This window comes from Hevea brasiliensis, chromosome 10, assembly GCF_030052815.1.
Source record: "Hevea brasiliensis isolate MT/VB/25A 57/8 chromosome 10, ASM3005281v1, whole genome shotgun sequence".
In the NCBI taxonomy this organism is placed as follows: domain Eukaryota; kingdom Viridiplantae; phylum Streptophyta; class Magnoliopsida; order Malpighiales; family Euphorbiaceae; genus Hevea; species Hevea brasiliensis.
The window spans coordinates 18,051,507-18,069,712 of NC_079502.1; the positions used below are offsets into that span (position 1 = coordinate 18,051,507).

The 18,206-nt window shown below is 32.4% G+C and overlaps 1 pseudogene; it reads right to left on the bottom strand.

Moving 5' to 3' along the window:
- Nucleotides 1-2,579: 2,579 nt before the first annotated feature.
- LOC131169343 (50S ribosomal protein L6, chloroplastic-like) lies at nucleotides 2,580-5,083 on the bottom strand (annotated as a pseudogene).
- Nucleotides 5,084-18,206: the final 13,123 nt, after the last annotated feature.

Below are 18,206 nucleotides of genomic sequence, written 5' to 3' on the forward strand. Positions count from 1 at the left end.
TGAAGTTTATGTAATGAGAATTGGGGGATTTTACAGGATGCTGAAGCCTTGCAAGGAAGGTGTACACTCAACTTCTTGTGATTTTGATTTTGGGATTTTCTAGCTAAATAAACTGTTTAATGATCTAAATAACAGATTAATGATGGGTTTCAATTTACTCTTGAGAACGTTGAAGCAATAGTGGATGGTTTTTCGCCATTGGGTGAAAAATGGCTCCTAGGTTCTGAAGTGCGCTTGAATTCTTGTATTTGGTAATGGTACAACCAACGTTTGATTTCAAGAGATTGTGAACTTTGTAATTCAATCAAGTTAGGTGCATTAAGGATAAAGAAGGAAAAGTGTTGGTGAAAGATGAGGACATTAAAGAAAGATGGAGAAATTATTTTAATGATCTCTTTAATAATAGTCAAAATGGAAATAAGCGTGAATATAAATTATAGAACAATAGAAAAGAATGTAAATTATACTAGAAGGATTAGATCTTTAGAAGTAAAGGAAGCACTTAAGAGAATGAAAGTAGGTAAACTGTGGACAGATGAAATACCAATTGAAGTGTGGAAGTATTTGGGAGATATGGGAGTGGCATGGTTAACTAAATTACTTAATAAGATTCTAAACTCAAAGAAAATGCTGATGAATGGAGGAAGAGTATTTTAGTACCTATTTTTAAAAATAAGGAGACATCTGAGTTGCTCAAATTATAGAATTAAACTCATGAGCCATACTATGAAGTTGTGGGAGAGAGTTGTGGAGCATCGACTACGTCATGATACTTCTATCTCTCTCAATCAATTTGGTTTCATGCACAGTCGTTCAACTATGGGCGATCTTTCTCATTAGAAGCTTGATGGAGAAATATAGAGATGGGAAGAAAGATCTACACATGGTTTTATTGATTTGGAGAAGGCTTATGATAGTGTTCCAAGAGAGGTCTTATGGAATGCGTTAGAACAAAGAGGGTATCTATTAGGTACATACAAGTATTGAAAGATATGTATGAAGGAGCAACTACTATTGTGCGCACAATGGGAGGGGACACAAGAGATTTTCGATCTCAATTGGATTACACCAAGGATCAGCCATAAGCCCTTACCTTTTTACATTAGTTTTAGATGGTAATGAAACATATACAAGAGAGTATTCCTTGGTGCATGATGTTTGCGGATGATATTGTTACGATAGATGAGACACGAGAAGGAGTCAATAGGAAGCTAGAACTTTGGAGAAGTACTCTAGAGTCAAAGGGTTTTAAGTTAAGTAGAGCGAAGGCAGAATACATGCATTGCAAGTTCGGTGAAGGCCAAGCGGTGATAGGGAAGGAGTTAGTTTGAATGGAGTAGCCTTGTCCCAAAGTAATCACTTTAAATATCTAGGCTCGATCCTTCAAGTAGATGGGGATGTGAGGAGGATGTTAGTCATAGGATTAAAGCTGGATGGTTGAAGTGGAGGCGTGCCACGGGAGTTTTATGTGATCGTAAGATTCCCAATAAATTAAAAGGAAAATTTTACCGTCTGACCATACGATAGGCTATGCTATATGGTAGTGAGTGTTGGGCCTTTGAAAGAGTCGTATGCATCTAAGATAAGAGTTGCAGAGATGAGAATGTTAAGGTGGATGAGTGGTCATACTAGACTAGATAAAGTCCGTAATGAAAGTATTAGAAAAGGTAGGAGTGGTGCCAATTGAAGATAAGTTGAGAGAAGGAGATTGAGGTGGTTTGGTCATGTGAAGCGTAGACATACGGAGGCTCCAGTTAGACAAGTAGAACACATTAGGCTAGAGGATAGAAAGAAAAAAAGGGGTAGACCTAAATTGACTTGGAGGAGAGTAGTACAGCATGACTTAGAAGCATTACACATTTCTGAGGATTTAACCCAAAATCGTTCAGAGTGGAAAAAGCGAATCCATATAGCCGACCCCAAATTTTTGGGATAAAGGCTTAGTTGAGTTGAGTTGAGTTGTGAACTTTGTAATTCAACTTGAGAATAAGTGATCAGCAGCATGGATGAATGGTCCCTAATCCTACCATTTCCCTAATTAAAGGTAGTAGGGTCCAATCATTGAATACAAAATCTTAGTGGTTTGCAAACCCATCTCCATTAATCTTGTTTGATCTCCGGTGGGGATAGACTCTTAATTATCAAGTATGGGCCACTGTTGATGGGGGCAGAAGAGCACTTGAAATCCCATGTAAAAATGAAATTTGCACATCCTTGCCTGTCTACTAATTTTCTTTTTGTCTTAGTTAAAATAAGATAAAATAAAATAAAGATTTTGTGGCGTTTGATTCTTGAGAGGGAAGATCCGAGATCTGCATGAGACCTTAATTTTGCAGCTTTCACTTTTAATTTTTTCCTTCTCAACTACGAACCTGTAAATATGAAAAAGCATAGATACTGAACTCATCTGAAAATTTAACTTATCAAATCATCATAACAAATAGACAGAAATGAAGAATAAATAAGCTGCTTGTCTATTTAATGAGTCACTGAAATACATACACATTGCTTCGTGCATGCAAACAAGTGCGTATAACTGATGAAAAAAAAAAATAAATAAATAAAAATAAATGCATCGATTACTTCTTCTTCCCTGCTTTTCCTTCCTTTGATCTTATAACTTCATTGGCGTGCCTCACACCTTTATCTTTTTATGGTTAGAAATTCAATTAAAAGGTCCAATTATTAAACATTTAGTATAATTTTGAATCAATTATTATACAATATTAAATGTGTAACTGTATTAATAAAATTTCATTTTTGAATTTAGTTCATATAAGAATGTTATATGCATGGGAAAACCTAATTCCTAAATTTTATATATATATATATATATATATATATATATATATTATTTAAAAGAGTGGAAAAGTATTTTCTAATCTCGAAGGATGAAATTTTTTTTTTTATAGATGTAAGTTAAAAAAATATATGTAAATAATAATAATATTATTATTCCTAATAATATTTATGAAAAACAACAACATAAATCTTTTCTAGCTATAAATCCTGTCAATCAGAGGTTTTAACTGATCTACATAGGTCTCTCATCTCTTATTAGTTAATTTTTAATAATTTATTATTATTTTTTAATATTTTCAATGATAGCTGCTTGGCATGGGTTTCTTTGACAAGAGGATTTATACTAGTGCATTGAAGAATTTACGGATTTTATAAAATTAATATTATACCTTTAAAGGTTTTAGAAATTTTAGGGGAGCCCAATGCCACTCTTAGCCCTTGCGCACGTCCGTCCCTGTTCAGGAGGCCTTCATTTCCTAACTGAACCAAGAGACTAACAGATGTTACACTTTTCATATCCACTAATAATGATCATGGTGTTCTCTTCCATAGGTATTGCCATTCTAACTGACTGAGAATCCGAGACTTAATACCAAATATTTCCCTTCCACTATTGCACAACACCCAAGACCAAGTAATTAGAGTCTCTTCTCAAACCCCCCTTAGATACTGTGACCTCCATGTTGTTTGTAAGCATCCTTAATGCATTAAAATGCATATTTGGTTTAGGCAAAAAAAGAAAAGCATATTAGACTAGACTATAACAAATATTCGCTAAGGCTAATACTAATGTCTGTGCACTTGTTTCTTCTGTCCTTTTCAAATGCATATGCATATATGCAAAACACTAGGCATATAGTTTAGAGATAAATGAACAGACAAATCCAACAAAGGAAGCCTTATTAACAAGCATCAAATTAGAACTTCTGGTATTTCATTTCTAAGTATCTTTTGTTACTTTTATACCAATATCTTTAATAATGTCTCTCGATAGATCGAAGCATCCTAAACACACATTCAATTCCAATGATTAGTGTAGTGTCCTATAACAAAGATGAGATATATGTCAAAATCATAATGAAGTAGAACTCTTTCTTAGTCCCATAGTCCCTTGTTAAATTGCTTTAGAACCAGATTCGACCAGTCCAGAGGTTTTTCATGTAACTGTTAAAAGTTCCCAGTGATGAAGCATTAAAAAAAATGAAATAAATAATTAGTTGAAAGAAAACTTAAGTATAATGATGTTAAAAATTAAGAAATATCAGGCAAGGAAAATTTCCAAGAGAAGGAGATGGAAGAGTTTACCAAAAAAGTCCATGCATTTTGTTGGTTTTTCTCGTGTCTAATGCCTTTTTAACATTATGTACTCCATTCTCTCTCTCAATCTTCACTTCTCCAAGATAAGTCCTTGACAATGTGATTGTCACATTGGCAGGCACTGTAATTCGTTGCTTCCTTATTCGTGACTCCTTAAATTTCATAGTCTTCTTCAGGAGCCCAGTACGGGGTATAGGAACAACAGGTACACAAGCTCCATTTCTCTCACCCAAAAATATAAATCTCAGATTGCTGAAACTGCATAAGAAGAGGAAATGTATTAGAAGTTAAGAATATTTTACATAATGACTGCAATTAGGGTTGTTAAAGGTGCCAGGTCAGTCGAGGCGCACCCTATCTCAAGAGGTCTCGCGTAAGCGCTGAGGTGCCAGGTGAGGTAAGCAATTCTCCTTCAAAGTAATTTCTTTTTAGTTCTTTTTTTTTTTTTAAGTGTTTCTTTCCCCCTTCTCTCCTTATTCTCTTCTCTCTTACTCTCCTCTCCTATTTCTCCTTAAACCCTAATAAAGTGGAGTTGATTAATTTTTCTTTAAATTTCTTTTTTTTTTTTTCCATAATCTTATTATTTTCCACTTTCTATCTCTCTTATGTTACATATAATGCAAATAATATATATATTTTTCCCTTTTCAATATATATTTTTTTTTATTTATTGAATTAGTTAAAAGTTTGATATTTTATGTTAAAAATATATATGTGTAAAACCCAAATTTTGGGTTAGCTGGAATAAGTGTCTAGAGTTGGAACATTTGTCAAAAGATGGGAGAGAGACACATTTAGCAATAAAAGTAACAGATAGTTTGGCAAAAAGGGAGGTTCTTTGTGAGACAACTTGATCGTTGAAGGTTAGAACTTTAGTCTGAAGTTCCTTTTCTATATATAAAAGTGGGAAACTCCACTTTGTCTCCATTTTCCATACGCCTCCCACATACCTGACCAAAGGCATCCCCTACCGCCATTTTTCTGTTCTTTTTTTATCCTTTTCTCTCAAATCACTTGCCTTAAATCATTCTAACAATCTTAAACTCTCCATTAACTTTAACAAGTGCTAGAACCTCTTCTCTCTATCTATTCTTCATTTAAGATACAAGGAAAATTAGGCTGGGAGGAAGATTCTTGTTCTAGAAAACCCTAAAGCTTTTTAGTAAGCTTTTATAGCCTCTACACTCTCTTTTATTTTCTTATTATTTTATAGAAAGTGTAGAGAGATTAAAGAAGAGTTTCAGTTAGAATGAACTTAGGTTAGGGTTAGGGCAAATTTGAAGGAAAATCCAGACATCTAAGATAAATGAAGTTTAATTAAGTTATTTATAGTTATAGTAACATGTAATAGCTTAAGTAGAAAAATGGAACTTAGTTAGATATTGTGGATGCAAAATGGGACAAAACCTAAGTTAGGCTTTCGGTCGTTAGTTATATAAAATAGTATATAATAACAAAAATAGTGCATATGATTTTTTGCCATTGAAGATGTATTTTCAGCTGTCGAACTTCCTTGTGATGAGCATGTAATGCTTTTCTGTGTGTATGTTTTTGTGTGTGTGTGCGTGTGTGTGTGTGTGTGTGTGTGTGTGTATAAATAATACCCACCATCTGGGGTGCACAGGATAGGTGCTCGGAGTTGGGACATGTGTCAATGAGAGAAGAGATATGAGGCTAATAATATAAGTAAAGAGAATTTGGCTCAAAGGAAAGGTTCTTTGTCATAGACAACTTTGGTCAATGAAATTCATTTTATATGAAGAGGGTTAGAGGAAGGGGTGTGGAACCCCACTTTGTCTCACTTTTCCCTTTAGTTCCTTCATACTCAACCAAGCCTCTCCCAAATAGTCTCTCTCTCTTCTTTACTTCCCCATTCTCCTAAATCTTCCAATTCCAAGTGATTTATATATTCAAAGGTTTCTTTAAGCTTCATACAGTGCAAGAAACTTTCCTTTTTCTCCATTTCTCACTTTGGGTCCAAGAGAAGCTAGAGGGAGATTGTGATTTTAAGCTAATCCAAAGAGTTTTGAGTGAGTAATCATGCTTCTACACTCTTTTCTCCCTCTTTAAAGGTATTATGTGAGTATATAAGGTTTTAGTGGAGGTTTTCGTTAAAAAGAATAAAAACAAGGGCTAGGGTTAATTGTTAATAAAACCCTAAATCTGAGTTAAATCGTTTAATTATATAATTTAATATGTATTCAAAATTTGCAGTAATTAATTCAAAGAAAGTATCTTATCATAATATAATAATTATCTTTTTTAGTATGAAATTGGACATGTGGAAAATTTGAATCTAGCTCAGCCACTCACTATAAGAAATTAAAAAAACAACTATGAAATTTATCGATAAAAGTTCATTGGTAATTGGCGACGATTTACCAACAAAAAAGGGAAGCCTAGATAATTAAAATTTAAACTAATATATCTTGTGATTCTGACCGCATAACAACACAAAACTTACCAACAAGGATATTCCGTAGGTAAATATGGCCCCAAATACTGACAAAAAAGTTAGCAATCAAATATAAAATATACCGATGAAAATAATTATTAATAATTACCGATAAGCCCCTATTTTGTTGGTAAAATTAAAAAGAAAATAAAAATAAAATAAAAATTTAAAAGCTTAAATAATTTTACCTATGAACCCATGTTGTCATTAATTACAAATGACATTGTATTTTGTTGGTAATAGTAAAAAGAAAATTAAAAATAAAGTTTTCAAAAATTTAAACAATTTTACCTATGAAACTGTTGCATCGGTAATATTAAAAAGAAAATAAAAATAAAATAATAAAAAGCTTAAAAATGTTACCAATGACAAGAATTTGTTATAATTACCAATGATATTGTGTATAGTTCGTAGTTACCAATGATGTAATATCAAAAAATAAAATAAAAAATATAATTTTAAAAAACTTAAACAATTATACCTACGAAATCATTGCGTTGGTAAATACTAATGATGTTGTATTTTGTCTGCAATATTTAAAATAAAATGAAAAAAAAAAAACATTTAAGAAGCTTACAAATTGCCTAGGATAGGAAATTTGTCAGTAATTACCAACGATATTATATGTCATTGGTAATTTTAAAAAGAAAATAAAAAGAAATTAAAAGACTTAAACAATTTTACCTACTAAATTGGTTCATCGATAATTACCAACGACATTGTATTTCGTCAGTAATATTAAAAAATAAAAAAAATAAAATTGTAAGAAGCTTAAAAATTTACATTTGATGTGAATTCATTGGTAATGTTAAAAATAAAATTGTAAAAAGTTTAAAAAATTTTACCTACAAAACCTTTTCATTGGTAATTATCAATAAAATCGTATTTAGTTAGTAATATTGAAAATAAAATAAAAAATAAAATTATTAAAAGCTTAAAACATACAATTTGAAATAAAAAAAATAATATTTTAAAACATACTCTTTCTCTCAAAAATTTTTAAATCAATATTTCTCTCTTACACAAACTTTAACCCTCCCTTACTTGGGATGGAAATTTATAATGGTTTTGGCTCTGATTTTGTAGGTTAGGTGATAAGGAGAGCGTTGTTTTAAAGATGAGCTACATTGCGGCTATGGTCCTTAATGTCTTTGTGTTGTGTTTGCCATCAATTTGGTTTTGGTGCTCGGTCTGGGTCTTGGAATTTTCTCTATGTGGCTTGAGGACCTCTTGAAGGCCCATGAGCTATATGGTGACATCCTTAGGTTATGGTAGAGTTGAGTTGTGCTTATAGAGGAATTTGAAGCTTAATCTTTGTTTGGGTGGGTTATTGGACTATGATGGGCATTTATGCTCCTTGTGTTACGTGGTGTTCTTGGTTCTAATCACGGCTTAGCATATCAGGTGGTGGCAAGCCTTAGGTGGTTGGTGGTGTACTTTATTCAGCTATTTCGTAGAAGATTAATTTTAACCCTTATATTTGAAGTTTATTAAAGAAAATAAGACAAAATTAGTATTCTTTAATATTGACCATTGATTTTCTTTTTTAAGGATAAATTCTCAACCCTTGGATCTAGACATTGTTAAAGAAATAAGGACAAAATAGTCCTCATTTGATCTCAACCATCAATTTTTTTTTCTCTTTAAAATTGTCCTAAATTAATGTTGGGTATTCTTTTTTTTTTAATTTAATTTTCACCATTAAATTTGAAGTTTTAAAAAGAAAATAAAACAAAATTGTCCTGATTTATCTCCACCCTTTATTTTTTCTTTAAATCTATACCTTCATTCAAGGGCTTATTAAAAAAAAAAAAAGGAAAATCCTTATAAATACTCCTTAAAACGACATAGCCTAAACACCCAACTCCTTTATTTTTTCCCTTGCTAGGAGACCCATATCTTTCGACATTCAGCACTCATCTTCCTCACCCTAAATGCTCAACTTACCTCCTATCACTCACAACAACACAAAGGCTTCATTCTTATTGTAACACCCACTATTTTCCAATGTCGGAATTCTTGTCATTGATGGAAAGTTCTCATGAAAGTTGAGGTTTGATGGACAAGGAAATGGTAGTAAGATGTATATGTGTATATGTACGTATGAATCTGATGTGTTAAGAGTCTAGATTATATGTGGGATATTAACTGTGTTTTTTTTATTAAGAAAAGAAATCAAGAAATCCTTATGGACAAAAGGAACTTCAATAGCCGAAGGTTGGACTTTCGACAGTTGAAGTCTTTTTTTACTATTCAAATGTCTTTTGGATAGAATGGGCTCCAGCAGCTGAAAGTCCTCTGGACAACAGGGGTATAATAGCTCATTTCAAACCAAATTTCAAAGAAAAGTGATTTTTCTCTCTCTCCCTCATCTACTGTTACATGCAAAGGGTTCAAGTTTGAATTTATTTGGCAATTTAGTTGTCTTGGGTGCTAGAAGATCTTAGAGGAGATTCTAAAATTAGGAGTTAAGGAAATTCTTGAATTTTGTCAAATCTCTTCACTCCTAGTTCCAAGGGAGAAAGGTACTTTCTCTTTCTTTTCTTTTTTAAGTATCAAAATGGTATTTGAGAATGCTCCCATGATATATGATAAGTTGTTTTAACTGCATGTAATAATTTGAGTTGATTTTTAAACCTTTGGAGTTTGAGAGAGTTGTTACATGTGCAGTTTGAGAAGTTTTTTAACTTGGTAAGGTTAGGAGAAATTCTAGCATATTAGGGTTTTGATGTTTTTGGTTGCAATTACATTTCTTATTATGAAATTTGTCAAGTTTAAGGTGTTTATAGGCCTAAATTGACTAGTTTTCCTAGATGGAATGAAGTGATATATGTTAATGTTTTGTTTGAGTTTGAAAGAAACTTGAATTCATGTTTTTAGTGGATGCATGTGGTATCCAAGCTTGTCTTCAAGTTGATATATGCCTTAGAAATGTGCATGGATAGTTGGATTGTATTTTGGAGCATAGTTATGAGTTTTGATGAAGTTTGGGTTTGAGTTGCCGCAGGTTTTGGACTTAGGGATTTTGAAAATTCCCAGGTTCAGCTACCGAAAACTATTATTTTGGCAACTGAAGTGATGCAATTTCTCGAGAAAATCTAGAAATTTTTAGGCTTAACAGCTAAAGTCCAAAACTTTGATAGCCACATTTGCTATTGGACTAAAAGGACATTTAAAGTTCAAGAATTTGACAGCCAAAGTCCCTTACTTTGGTAGGCGAAGTTGATTTTGCTAGCCTTATTTCTCCTTTTATTTTAAGGCTCCAAAATCTATTTTTATGATCCAAAAGGACCTAGATAATACATATTAAAGGTCCTTACATGTTTTGAAGGAGTATAAGATATAGAATCAATATGCTTGTTGTTTCACCACTTGATCAAAGTTGGTGATCAAGGTTCAAGGAAGTCGGACCCTGAGTCAGCTTAATGTCAAAACATCCTAGGAAGCACACATGAAGTCAAGTCTATTTGTCAAATTTAGGGGGTAAGAGTAAATGAATAAGTTCTACAAGAGGTAAGTATAAACTGCTTAAATTAATTTCAAATGCCTTTTAATTATTTTAATTGCAGCTTTAAGCATAATCATGCATCATGAAATGTATTGATATTAGGGTGTAATGTATTAGAACCATACTTGATGTAATTGCATATATGTTTATGATGTTAGATAGATTATGGATGACGCACTTACTCCCAAATGGTATCTGGTATTATGTTATGTATGTTATGGATCCAAAAATCTAAGTAAGGTCCCTATGAGGCCCCTGATAATGACATAGATTATGTTTTAAGCAGAAGTCCTATGGAGCCTTTGTATGAGTCGAGCACATTAAATACATTAAGCAAAAGTCTTAAAGAGCCTTTATATGAATTGGCCACATTGGATTATAGGGGAGTCACTAATGACATGACTACCATGTTTACGAATGTCTGATGAAATGATGCATTCATGTGTTTGATACTCATATGTATGTAATGTAATGAATGATGTAAAAGTTTTAAATAGTTTATACTTTCTAAGCCCCTCAGCTTATCCCCCTAACCAAAATAATTTTTGTAGATAGCAAAAGCACAAGAATCTAGGAGTGGTTATGGCATATTAGAAGAACTTTTATTGTAATAGTATTAATTTGTCATCATGTTAGGAACAAATGTATTTATAGTATAAAAGCATGTATTTTTGTCATGTCTTAGTGTCATGCAAGTTGAATGTATTTGATGTATTATGGTTGTATGTTTTATGCCTGTGGTGTGGGCATGTATGTCTAATATATAATGAAATGAGAATGTGCTTGCCAGTAGGTTGTATAGATGTATGTGTAGTGTATAATTTCCTTTAGATTGATTTGGAAGAGCATAATGAATTTGAAATGTTAAACTATGTAATAATGGAAGAATAAAGTGGTGTCCTAATAGTCACACTAAACTTGAGTGATGTAATGAAAGTCTACTAGGGTAATCTAAGACCCTCTTTCTACTAGTATAATTTAAGACCCCTTTAGGTATTTAATACGAAGGGTAGACCTAATGTTCACAAAGAAGTAAAGACAGTGTGATTAAAAGAGGTTCCTTGAGGAACATTTCCAAAGTTTATGAATGATAATTTTGAATAGCCATATGAGAGATGTAACACCCGATACTAAGTAGTCTATACATTCTACTATTCCGATGACTAGTGTCTGTCCGGACAGTCAGGATGTCTAGCACTATATTTATGTCACCTAGAAAAGCCATAAATTAAAATTAATAGAAATTATATGAAGGAGAAATGGAAATAAGAAAAATAAAGCATAATTGGTTAAATGAGTTGAGGGCCCGGCAATGGGTTACAGAGGCAGAAGTATTGCAATCTCAGTTGCTACCCTAATTTCATGTGAGACCCTATGACACCCCAGGCCTAGAGATAATTGCGAAGCTAATGGTAATGTGAAAACTACAAAAAAGAATAGAAAACCAGTTCAAATAATCGAATCAGAGTTCAGGAAGCAACCTAGTGTTATTGGAAAAACTTATCAGATTGATAAGGGGCAATTTGGTCAATTCACCCTTAGAGGTGACTCTTGGCCTAAATATCCATTAAAATGTAGGAAATTAAAATTATGAAAAATAGATTAAAAGTGAAGAGGTGTACGGAAAAAAGGAAAAAGGAAAAGAAAAATTCAAAAAAATTAAAATGTTTTATGACATCATGATGATGTATGCATGACACAATTAAAAATTTATAATTTAATTAAATTATTTTTGGGATAAGGATAAAAGGATAAAATGAAAATTAAAAATAAAAAAATTATTGTCTTCCTCTTCTCCAAATTGCCATCCTTATCTCTCTCTCTCTCTCCATTTTCTCTCAAAACCCTCCATTGTTGTACACTTAAACTCCAAAGAAACCCTAGTTTATGCCACAAAATCCATTGCTCCTTCAACAAAAATTTGATAATTAAGGTTGATAAGAAGATTAGGAGTAAAATAAATCAAGAAAGCTTGAAGATTGGGAGACACAAATTTTGCTCAACAAAGGTAAGTCTCCTTTCTAGCTAAATTGAATATGTATTCATTAGATTAAGGGTAAATAAGAGGGGATTTTAGGAGAAATTGAAAAAAATATTCATGAAAGGAAGATTATGAAATTCAGCCAGCTTGTAGGGATATGGATTTGATGAGTTTGATTTACATTGAACATGTTTTGTGATGTTTTATGAGGTGTTATGTATGATTAGTGATGTAAATTTGCATGAATAAGAAAATTGGGAGAAGTTAGGGTTATGGAGAATTAAGGTTTTGGTGAATAAATTAGGGTTTGAGAAATGATAACTACGTGGTGTTTATAATGCTCAATTTTGGTCATTTAGTGTGTTTTGAATTGGGAATTAATGAATGGAATTGAGAAAGTTAAGGGTTGTGGTGTTACTGATTTCTGGACCTCTGAGTCCAGTATGCATTTAGGGTTATAAGTAAAGTTAGACAGCTCCAATTGGTGTGAGGCCAATTGGAAATGAAATTAGGGTCATAATGCTACATTTTTTATGAAGAAACCTTGCCCAAAAACTGACCATAAGTTGGTCTAAAATTGGGTTGAATCCAGAATTGGTGCCTTGATTCTGGTCAGAATTGACCAAATTAATAGTACATATTCAAATGGCCATAAGTGTAGAGAGGCCCAAATGACCTGATTTTTGAACCCATGAAAAGCTTAGACATAGTAGAACAATTTTCATGAAGAATAGAAACCCAAATTTTGACCATAACCTAATTAAATTACTAACCAAAATTAGCTCACCAAAACCGCCAGAACCACAATTTGCCCAGAAATTTTAGACAATGACCAATCCGACCAGTTATGGTAAAAATGCTATAACATGAGCTAAAAAACTCCAAATGGAATGATTCAAAAAGAGAATTAAAGTAGAGACATTAAGAAACAACTTTAATGAAGAAAGTTTAGCTAAATTTCTACTGTAGATTGGTCTAATGAAACAGTAAACATAGGCAATGAAATCTGAAATTTTGAAATTTCTCCTATTAAGCCTTGAATTGTAATTAGCAACCAACGCCAACAAAATTATGACCCAAAATATGGTAGGACCATGTGTCTAGAAATTGTATACTTATTAATTATGAAAAAGTAAAAAATTTGCATAAATAGTAATGTGAATAGTAACCACACTAACATCAAATGCAAAGAACCCAACCTTATAAGACTTTATAAGTAAATTGAGTATGAAAAATTCAATTGTTGGCTTTATTATTTAGAAATAAGTTGAATGGGTATTGAAACACTTTAATAATATATTTCAATGGGAAAGGAGCTTTCCAAGGAAGAAGGTAGAGTAGATTGAGTTAAAGCAAGCAAAAGAGGTTTATGCACAATAATTTTTATATTCTTTGTCTCTATTAGAAAATTTATTTGGATAAGTGTGTTGTGAACAATTTATGATTTTTATGGCTTTGAGAAATTTATTTGAGAAATATTGTGTTGCCTAAATTATAAGTGAAAATTTTGAATGATACATGACTAGTGTTGAAATTAAATTGTTTGAATGAAATGGTTTGCATTGGATTTTGAATTTACACTTGGCATGGCAAATCTATTGTGTTCCTCCTCCATTATGGAGTTGAGATTGATTATGTTCCTCCCTCTCAGGCTTGCCAGTTTGAGGTTGAGATCAGATGAGTATTCATATAGCTAGCTAGTCACCTCCCTCATTAATTTCGATTAGTGAGGTTATAGATTGCTTTGTCATGGTGTACAATATGGCATTGATCGTAAAATTTTGTATCATAACCTAAGTTGTGTAATTATTGGCAACACTATTATTTACAATTATTTTGATAAATGGTTGTTAAAAATATTGGCATTGGCTTTGTGAATTATGATTGTGCAAATTTTTAAATTTTGTTCTAAATGAATGATTATATTTTTAGTGACTTAAAAAAATTATTGTTGTGTACCACTAAGTAAATTACTTAGCGATGGCTTTTTCTTACTATCGCAGATAGGGAGAAGGATAAAACAGCAGAATGAGCTATTATAGCTGTAGGGAAACATATTTTGAGATCTTGTACACGTATAATATTTTATACCCTTGTAAAAAATTTTTTATGTAAATTTTTGTTCTTATGTATCTATAGAATCGAATGAGCAGTTGTACAATCAAATTTGTAATAATATTATTTTATTCTCTTTTTCTTGAATTGAGACTTTTGTGTGTGAAATGATCTAAATTAAATGATATTGAGAATTGTTGCTATTGTGTTGGTTGAGGTTGAATGGTGTTGATTTTAAATGGAATAGTAGATATATGTATATTAGGAGTGTTTTTAACAGGTTTTGAAAAACTGTTTTCTCAATTTCTAACCGACATTCTGCCGAAATTTCTAAAAATTTTTCATAATACCGAATTAATAAAAAATTTGACTCATGACATAAACTTTAATTAAAGGCTTTTTAATAAGTATTTAACATTTACTTATATTTAAAATGAATAGAAATTGGTTTAAAATCCCTTGTAGTATATTTAATGGGTTATCGGTAGGCGAAGTTCGGTAATTCATTAGGTATACTCCAGGATTATGTTGTGCCTTATACAGGGGTAAGGAGTGAAAAGAGATAAGAAAGTAAAGGTCTTTAGCATGCTCTTCCTAGGGAAACAATTTAAAAAAGTTGTAACACCCCTCACCCGACTACAGTGTAACCGAGTGAGGTGTGCTACATTCGGTGCCGGAGCACCCTAACTTATCTTGCTTTATTTCTTTAAAAATTTAGTTCTCGTTATATTTAATATCAATTATTTTTCGAAGGAAAAACTAACGGAGTTTCCCCTATTTTATTATCGTTTGACGTGTTTTACTATTCACCTGTTGGAAAATTTCAATAATATTTTACAATAAAAATATCATCAATTGTTCTCATACCCATCTCATAATTCACATCTCATTCATATATCTCAATTTCAAATTCATTTCCATTCATTCTCAGCTCATATATGATAATTTTCAATCTTCATTAGTTTATATGATATACAATTTAATTACATACGAAATAATCAATTTATAAATTTACATCACATAAATATTACTTACAAATTCTTAATTTACATTACGATATACAAATTACAACATACGAAATATTTATAACATACAAAATACATAAAGTGATATACATGAGCCCTAGCTACATGCATTGCTGAGGAGGTGACAACCTTTGATACTCTGCAGATCTGGACTCCCAAAATTCCCAGTCAAACGTCCATTGGGTTCTAGCTTCAGTACCTGCGCGAAGGAAACAATTCCATCGCTCTAAGCATTGCTGCTTAGTGGTGCAATAATATAACAAGGAAATAATATACAAATAAAGATAGAAACAAAATTCGGATAATTAAGATTTATTTATACTTCACATGCGGTTTCTAAAATTTAATATGTTTTATCCTAATTTAGTCTTCTTTGAAAGTGTTTATTTTGCCAATGTACAGTAATAATGTACAGAGAAAAATGATCTAAAAATAATCAATTTATGCTTATATTATTATATAAGTCACATTTGCAATATTTATTTATGTTATAATTTTCTTTGCTAATCTTTCAGCATTTTCTCAATACTTGCTAGGTTGTCTCAGATTATCTCATAATAAGTAAATTTTAATACTGGTCCAGTTCATTTCGATTCTTTCTAATAAATAACTATTCTAATTTATGTTAGGTCATCTTACTCATTTTGTAACACCCTAGGCAAATCTCACATCGGCAAAACACAGGAGAGATGCTGGGTTTATAAGTTGACGGTTTGTAACCCCTAGTGACGCTTTTTAAAACCGTGAGGGCTTCGGCCCAGAGCGGACAATATCACTAGTGGGCGTGCCATTACATTTGTGGTATCGAGGCGACTCGCGTGCAACCTTGGGCGATGGTGGGGCAAACCTTAGCGAGGCGCTGAGTCCCATAAGGGGGGTGGATTGTAATACCCTAGGCAAATCCCACATCGACAAAACACGGGAGAGATGCTGGATTTATAAGTTAACGATTCGTAACCCCTAGTGACGCGTTTTAAAACCGTGAGGGCTTCGGCCTAGAGTGAACAATATCACTAGTGGGCCGGGCCATTACATTTGGGGAAGAATTGTAACACCCTAGGCAAATCCCACATTGGCAAAACACGGGAGAGATGCTGAGTTTATAAGTTGACGGTTCGTAACCCCTAGTGACGCGTTTTAAAACTGTGAGGGCTTCGGCCCAGAGCGGACAATATCACTAGTGGGCCGGGCCATTACACATTTATCTTATTTAATTTTTAATATTTTTAATTGCTAATATTCTTAACTTATTTCAATAAATTTCACTGCCCAAGTAACCTATGATAGGCTGACTAAACTGGATAACGGGTTATTGACATTGGACACCGCGGTGCCTCAGGCTGTCATACTATGGGACGCAGAACGTCAACCACGTATGCAGTCAGTATGGCTAAAAAGCCATGATATCACATAATTGGGCATAAAAGCCATGAATACGGGCATAAAAGCCATGAATATAGGCATAAAGCCTTTCGTAGTACTGCTAAAATAATACCCTATTGGCATGCCAATCTATCCAATCTGACACACGTGTCTAGGTAATATAAGGGCACATAATATCATTAAATATTAATACATTGTGTTTTATGACTTTATTATTTCATGATAAATTTCAATTATAATTCATACATTCATTTGATCATTTATGTGATTACAATTCACATCAATTATCCTTTTATACCATTGTACTCAAAGTACTTTTCATTTCTACAATAATGAGAACTAATGTCTCATTCATACATTAATATGATTCATTTATTCATTCATTATGTCATTCAAATTGATCACAATTCAAAAAAATGGTTCACATGTACCATTTTATTCAAAACATTTTTCCTTTCTTATTTATACATTCAAAAATTTACTTATGTAATTATAAATTTTATATTTCAAGTTGAGTTACTAATATTTTATGAATTCTATTTGTGATGGACATATAAGCCCTAACTATCTATTCACATCAATTAGGTGACTTATTTTTCATGTTTTAAGTAATCCATGAACATTTCATGGATTTCAAATTTATGGCCTTAATTTCCCTTTAACAATTTTGATTAGGATGCATAGTTTACATTTGTCATACAATTCTAAGCATTTAAGCTTAGAATTGGTTCTAGGTCTTCATCTTAGTTTGCTAATAATTTTGATTACTATTCACCTTACTAATCAACCAAAATATTGACTTTTTCATACTTAATGGATATGTTAGTTCTAATTACACCAAGATCCCACATTTTGAGTTTTACATTTGCTAGTATTAATTGCCAATTACAATTTAAAGTCCCCTAAATGCATTTCTAAATTTTCAGTTTTGATTACCTAAGTTTACTATTCTATTAGACAATTTTACAGTGGAAACTGGGCTAACCTTTCTTCATCAAAGTTGTTCCTCATTGTGTCTTCTTCAATTCTTGAATCACTCCATTTGGAGTTTTGTAGCTCAAGTTATAGTCATTTTACCATAACTGTCCGGATTGACCTGTACCCAAAATTTCTAGGCAATTTGGTTCTGCCAAGTTTGGTGACCTAAGTTTGGTTGGCAATTTGACTAGGTTATGGTCAGAATTTGGATTTGTATTATTCATGAAAGTTGTAGGTCTATGTCTCATCTTTCTGATGGTAAAATTTCAAGTTAATTGGACCTTTCTACACTGAGTTATGACCAAATGAATAGACACTGTTTATTTGGTCATTTTGCCCAGGCAGAATGCAAGTCACCCGGATTAGGGCAATTTTTAGGTCAACTTGGTTTGGTTTGGTTTTCTGGGCAGGGTTTCTTCACCAAAGTTGTGCTATTATGTGTCTAGTTTCATGTCCACTTAGCCTTGCACCAATTGAACCTATACAACTTCATTTATGGCTGCCCAAACCAGCTGAACTCACAAGCAGTCCTGCAGGTCACCAAGGGCAGCATGCCTAAGGTCAACTTGGTTATCCTTACTCACTTCAATTCCTCCTCACACACATTCAAATGGTCACTAATTGACCATTACAAGCTTAATATACCATTTCATGAGCAAACCCTAATTTCCAAGTGTTCATTTCATGCTATCATGCCATCTA